This window comes from Arvicanthis niloticus, chromosome 15, assembly GCF_011762505.2.
Source record: "Arvicanthis niloticus isolate mArvNil1 chromosome 15, mArvNil1.pat.X, whole genome shotgun sequence".
Lineage (NCBI taxonomy): Eukaryota > Metazoa > Chordata > Mammalia > Rodentia > Muridae > Arvicanthis > Arvicanthis niloticus.
Genome location: NC_047672.1, coordinates 6,225,991 through 6,233,813, shown reverse-complemented (window position 1 = coordinate 6,233,813; position 7,823 = coordinate 6,225,991).

Sequence of the window (7,823 nt, the reverse complement as noted above, 5' to 3'; positions counted from 1 at the left end):
AGTAACCATGAACACTGTTTGAAGAAGACACGACTGTTTTTTTGTATCACACTTTTATGTAGTATAGAATCAATACTACTCCATTTTCATGTATTTATAATTTTTTATTACCACTGACTCAGCTTCAGATCCACTGTAGTTAGGACAATAATCTAGGTATATATTAAGCTTCTTGGTTTGTACTTAGCCAAATTCCAGTCTGTTCTCATCATTCTGTGTGTATTAATTCTAACCGTGGTTTCTAGGCCAGTTAACTGTTTCTCTGGATATTTACTTTTCTTATTCATTAAAATTCTCTGTGTTTATCTGGTTATTTGCTTGGGAAAGGTTTTTTTGATTATTTTTGTTTTTGTTTTTGTTTTTGTTTTGTTTCTAAATTCCCTCCAGGTGCAAAATGTGTTTATTCCACCCTCATGCTTGATTGATGATTTCTTTAGACACAGCTGCTGCTTTTTCTCAGAATTCTGAAATGTCTTTTATTCTTACAGTATTTCTGTTAAACCAAAGGCCATTCTGATGGCTGGTTCTTCTTGCAAACTGATGCTATAAGGTTTGATAATTTTATGTTATTAATGTGTGGTTATTATTTTGATATTTTTTCTATGTTTTCTTTATTTCCAAGTGATTTATCAAAAAAATTCTGACCATTCTGAATAAACTCTGCTTATTCCTCTTTTCGTGTCCTGTTGTTTTCCATTTTCTTTTGTATTTAGTGAATTCCTTGATTTTTTCTATAATCTTTGTAGTTTTGTAGGCATTGTCTTCTGTGACTTTCTATTTATTTGTCACTTTCTCATTTTATAGCACACTGTCTTTTTATGAAAATTCCTTTTTCTAGTCTTTTATTTGATGGAAACATTTCTCACATATCTAAATATCATTCTTAGACACAAACTTGAAGAATAAAACTCTTACAATCTCAATTTGTATTTGTTTTCTGGCAGGCTTTATGACAAAACATGGATTGACTGCCCTCTATGTCTCCAGCCTGATTTCTTGTATCATGTGAAGGAAACTGATAAAGGTAAATTGAGTCAAGAACCAGCTATTCTGAGCTGTAGAAGTAGTAATTTGTGTATACTAAGGAATACTTGGGAAAGTATCAACTCATGGCCTAAGAGATTATAAGACAATGTTAACATTATATAATAAGTTTTTGAAGATTTGAGAGGTTTGTGTTTTCTACTGCAAAGATTTCTAATAAATTTTTCTTTAGTAGATTTCTAATGATGTCTTCTTGCTGTTTCAAAAGTACCTATCTGGAAATCTCATCTAATTTACTAAATCCATATAAAGTTATACCTGAATGTTTCAATTAAAATAAATTCAAGTGTGAAATATTGTTTTCTAAATTGGACCTTTTAGCATGACTTCTGTTATACTATTGAATGAACTTTTATTAGCAGTGAGAAAAATATTTGCAATTCTCAAGCAGTATAAAATTATTTAAATAACAAACTCTCCAAATTTCCTCCAATAATTACAAAAAAACAATTGCTCATTGAAAGAGATGCAAAGTAAATTCAAGTTAGGTGATGAATATCACAGGTTTATTTTTATTTTCCAGAAATATCACTTACTAATGTATATAGGAGATAAAAATAAAAAATGAAGGCAGGTTTGGTTATACACACCTATGATCCCAGCACTATCAAGGCTAAGGAAGGAGATACATGGGTTTGACTGAAGTCAGTCTGAACTTCAGGTTGCTATCTCCCTTCCTCTTTTTCTTCAACACACACACACACACACACACACACACACACACACACACACACCCCAATACTGAACTTGAAAACAGATAATATAGGACTATAAAACTGATGATTTTTTTTAAAATGAAACAAAATGCTGCCAGTTTGTGTCATTACATCACTAGCCAGAGTGTTTCAATTCTAAAAAATGGACAGACAGACAAATAAATGTTATTCTTGAGTTTATGTTTCTAATCATTACAAATTTATTAGTTTCTTTTCAGAAGTTGACATTAAATATCTACACTGATGTATTAGGCAGCAAAAAACATATTCTCCATTTTTCTTAAAGTTAATTTTATTTTTAAAACATTTTATATAAGTCTCAGTGTTCACACAGTTGATGTAAAGGTATTCATGCTAGTAACACCAGCTCACTCTGTCATTGCTCACGTCTTAGTCTTGGTAGTAAAATAATGATCTCTCTCTCTCTCTCTCTCTCTCTCTCTCTCTCACACACACACACACACACACACACACACACACACACACACACAGAGAGAGAGAGAGAGACAGACAGACAGACAGACACAGACACAGAGAGACACAGAGAGACACAGAGAGAGAGATTCACAGTGAACATTTTCATATCTTTCCTAAAATTATGCCATGTAACTTGTGATGAAGAAAATCTGGGTATGATTGTTTCCACAATGTCTCTGAAGTCACTCCTCTACTGCTTCTGCTCTATCTCAGAAAAACTGGCTCATAGTTGTTAGGTTGTAATATTCAGGTAAGCATTTGTGTGCTTACTGTTAAACCTGTACTAAACTCAATTTCCAAAAATAATTCATCCATTTAAGTTCTTTAAGAGTACCATGTAATAGGTATGAATTACTACCTTAGAAATAAGTGATCAATGTTTTGTCATTATCTATTTTGAGGGGATTTTATTTTATTTTCCATTGGATATTTTATTTATGTACAGTACAGATGTCATCCTCTTTCCCCATTTGCTCTCCCTAGAACCCCCTTCTTATACCCCCTCTTCCTTTATGCTTTTATACCATTTTGATTATATGCATGTATTAAGGTCAGTTCTAGGTTGATGGTCTAGCAATAAAATAGATGCAAATAGTTGAGGAACAAGCAATAAAATAAACACAAATAGACAAAGAAAAAGCAAGGCATTAAACCCAGTTATGTGAACACTCTCATGCTCACTGTTTCTAAAAGCATATCAGGATGACCAAAATATCTGATCCTACTTCCCTATCCTAGCCCAAGGTCATTTTCATGTCTGAAGCTTAACTTCCTTGTTCTGGGTTAAAATTTAGATTCCTGTCTGAAATTACTTCTTTGTTCTGGCCTAATATTTAGATTCCTGCCTGAGATTACTTCTTTGTTCTAGCCTATGATTTAGATTCCTACCTGAGATTACTTATTCATTCTAGTCTATTGTCAGATTCCTGCTTGAAGCTTACTTCCTTGTCCTTGGCCAATGTCATATTCCTGCGTAGCAGCCCCTTTTCTTGTCCTTGGCTCATGTCAGATTCTTGCAAAGCAGCCCCAAAGGCTCTCCAGCTATTGGGCTTTTTTATTTCATTAACAAGACTGAGCCTGTCTTAGGTCGTTCTGATAAAAATGCCTTCCTTACCAGTCATGGAATATGCATTATCAAAGGCAATGCACTCCTGTCTTAGGTCGGTAAGGCTCCATACAGAATCTTACCTGTCCATGGCTGGCCAGCCCGTTAATTTAGTAACTCTGTCTGGGGGTTCATTTTCAGGTTTAAGCCATGTACTTTGGCTGCCAACATGTTGATATTAAAGATAAGCTTTAACACAATGGGCAGGAATAAAAGTATTCCCAGGACAAGAAGGGCTAGCCTGATCAAGCTATATATCCCATTTTTTGTGGTTTGTCCAAAATGGAAATACTGAGCTCTGGCCATGATAAATTTATCAGCATTATCTGAAGCATCAAAGGTCAATAGAGCAGCATTATTTAAATTCATAATCTCACTATGCAAAATTAACACACCCAGAGAGGTGTTAGGATTATGCCAAATATCCTACAGGTGTCTGTAAACTTTTTTTCTAATTATAATGACAATCATTGTGAATTTCAAAAGTGACACTGCTCCAAAGATATTTTTCATGACATTTGGGATGGCTCCTAACTCTTGAACCCTGAACCTCCTTCAGATAATTTGAATGGATTATACAGCATCATTCATTGTTCCAGATACCTATATAAATCCTTTTGTATACTCAATATATTAGTAACACATTTTTTGCTAGATGGTTAACAAAAATAGTTGTCTTAACTACTTGTGTCAATGCTATTGCAGTAGTGGTACTAGCAATTAATGGAATTAAAGCTGTTATACCAGCAATAATCAAGCCAGCTACCCACTTGCTTCTGCTTAAAGCCTAACTCACTTGTTCCAGCACTTTCCAGCTTTTTTCAGAGAATCAATGTTTTCTAATACTCAGGGCAGTGAGACTAAAGCTGGTTGATACACCCCCATAACAGACATGCCAGGTTTTAACACACTCACATAATTAGAAATTATATAGTCAATAAAACTTATAATAAATGTGGTAGAAGAGACAAAACCAATTTTAGCTTGACAATTAAAAGAGCCTTGAAACATGCACTAACCCTTGTTTGAAATTCAGATCCTGACCCAACTTTATGTCTTGCTATCATAACATCATAGTGAGCTACAGCTAACTTCCAAATATGTCTCTGACAACGTCCAGATCCAGTCTTCCAAAAGTAGATTGTAATTTCCCATAATTGGATTGATTTCTAGACCAGTACCTGATTGAGTCCTAATAGCTGGGCACCTTTAAGAAGAATACAACAGAAATAATTTCTCTTTTTGATTCTCTATCCCACAAGGTCTAAAATCTTGATGGAAGGCAGTTGTCCCATCTAGGGTATAGTGAAGCAAAGGTGGGTCAAAAACATATGTCCAATAGAGCTCCCCTGTCACCCTTGTCAGGGAAATCAGCAAGATTGCAGGTCGACATCATTTTGTGTCTCAGCAACAGTATGTCTCACCAATTTTTTAAAGTTCCATGGACCTCTTCCACAATACCTTGTCCTTGAGAATTATTCAAAATCCCCTTTTGACAATGAATTGTTGACAAAAAGTCTCAACTGCTCAACTATAATTGCCAGACCCATTATATGTTTTTTTTTTTAATTGGATATTTTATTTATTTACCTTTCAATATTATCTCCTTTCTTGTTGCCTCCCAAAACACTTTATCTCATCCCCCCTGCTTCTATTTCTATGAGGGTGTGCTCCCACCATCTTCCCATTCCTGCCTCCCTGCTCTCAAATACCCCAACACTAGGGAATCCAAACTTTCAGGAACCAAGGCCCTCCACTTCCACTGATGCCAGGCAAGACCACTCTCAACGACCTATACAGGTAGACCCATGAGTCCCTCCCTTTGTGTTCTCAGGCTGGAGACTTCATACTCTAGCTTGAATACTCTAGCTTGTTTCTTAGGACCATTTGCTTGAAAAATTTTTTCCAGCCTTTTACTCTAAGGTAGTGTCTGTCTTTGTTACAGAAGTGGGTTTCCTATATGCAGAAAAATGCTGGGTCCTGTTTATGTATCCAGTCCATTAGCCCATGTCTTTTTATTGGGGAATTGACTCCATTGATGTTAAAAGATATTAAGAAGAGGAGAAGGTTACTTCCTGTTAATTTGTTATTAGCATTGGCATTGTTTGTGTGGCTAGCTTCTTCTGGATTTGTTGGAAGAGGGTTACTTTCTTGTTCTTTCTAGGGTATAATTTCCCTCCTTGTATTGGAGCTTTCCTGCTATTATCCTTTTTAGTGCTGGGTTTGTAGAAAGATATTGTGTAAATTTGGTTTTGTCATGGAATATCTTGGTTTCTCCATCTATCGTAATTGAGAGTTTTGCTGGGTATAGTAGCCTGGGCTGGCATTTGTGTTCTCTTGGGGTCTGTATGACATATGTCCAGGATCTTCTCACTTTTATAGTAACTGGTGAGAAGTCTAGTGCAATTCTGATAGATCTGCCTTTATATGTTACTTGGCCTTTTTTAATTACTGCATTTAATACTCTTTCTTTGTTTTGTGCACTTGGAGTTTTGATTATTATGTGGCAGGAGGCATTTCTTTTCTGGTCTAGTCTATCTGACATTCTGAAGGCTTCTTGTATGTTTATGGGCATCTTGTTCTTTAGGTTAGGAAAGTTTTCTTCTATAATTTTGTTGAAGCTATTTATTGGCCCTTTAAGTTGGGAATCTTCACTCTCATCTATACCTATTATCCTTAGGTTTGGTCTTCTCATTGTGTCCAGGATTTCCTGTATGATTTGTATTTAAAACATTTTGCATTTTGTGTTTTCCTTAACAGTTATGTCAATATTTTCTATGGTATCTTCTGCACCTGAGATTCGCTCTTCTATCTCTTGTACTCTGTTGGTAATGCTTGAATCTATGACTCCTGATTTCTTTCCTAGGTTTTCTAACTCCAGGGTAGTCTCCCTTTGTGATTTTTTTTATTGTTTCTACTTCCATTTTTATGTCATTGATAGTTTTGTTCAATTCCTTCATCTGTTTCTGTTCACTTGTAATTCTTTAAGGGATTTTTGTGTTTTGTCTTTAAGGGCTTCTACCTGTTTACCTGTGTTCTCCTCAATTTCTTTGAGAGTGTTATTTATGTCCTTCTTAAAGTTCTCTATCATCATTATTGGAAGTGATTTTAAATCTGAATCTTGCTTTCCTGGTGATATGGGGAATTCAGGACTTTCTAGTGTGGAAGAACTAGGTTCTGATGATGCCAAGTAGCCTGGGTTGCTCATACTTATGTTCTTGTGCTTGCCTTTTGCCATCTGGATCTCCTTAGTGCTATCTGCCCTGTCTCTGACTGGAGCATATCTTTCCTATTATCTTGGTTGTATCAGAACTGTGTGGGGTGAGTGTTACCACTGGGGTCTGAGCTGAGGCCCAAGATCTGCTCAGTGCTTGGACCCAGAACAGAAGAAACCAGTGCTCCAGGCCAGGAGTGACTTCCTAGTGGGTCCCAGTTACTTTTTATTTGGGGTGGGTGTTGCTGTCTTTTTTCCTAAGATACTACCTGGGTTATAGCTCCTGGGAGCCCTGCTTCCTCTGAGTTTTGTGAGATTGGGCAATGAGCTGCTGCCTGGGATCTGCTCAGATCTCAGACCCAGACCAGAAGGACATTATCCATTTTATAAAGATTCCATGTAACTAGTTTGGGTATCTAAGATCTTCATATTCTGAGATTCCTGAAGACTTATTCTTATTGATAACAGTGAACAGTACATCAGGCATCATTTTGTATGTTGTCACCTGAAAGTCATCTAGTCACTTTATGTTCTTTCTGAGCAGTTGTACAGCTTTTAGATTATTACTTTCTAAATATTGTGAAGCTTAAAATAATATTGATACTTGCCACCTATAATGTTTTTATGTGCCTTAGGTTACTAAATCTCCACAATGCAGAAGGCAAAGATCACAATGAATTCATAAACCAAGACTTTTTCAAAATTAAATATTGTGATGATGATGAGGTAAAATGATCTTTTTTTAAAATGTAGAACTACATAGATAGCAGCTCTTGATCTCTTATTGCACATCTCTTGAGACATCTGTCTGTACACTGCTTTGTTTTTTAGTCTGAGTAAATTTAATAATGGTGGCTTTTCCAATTTTATGATTCTTTATGGACACACCTTAGGTTTTAGAACTTACAACTAAATATTACAATTTAACTTACTGTGAAACTTCCAGCATTGCAATTGTTCTGAAATAAAACAAATAACTTTTATCAGTGGATGCAAATGTTAACAACTCTGTAGTCATGGTAACTATGATCTTTTCTGGTTCAGTCTAGCTTCAGTGAATGGCAGACAAAGATGCCACTTGATCAATTAGAAGATGCATCATTTTCTTTATGTGATAAATACTTTCAAAGCAATGGATATGAAGAGAGTCTTTAAAAACTTACTTTGGGGGGAAAACACTACAGATTACTATCATTTAACTTATGATCTTTTATATTATTCATATTACATGTGCTATATTAATAAATTGTAGGTGTAAAAGTAATAA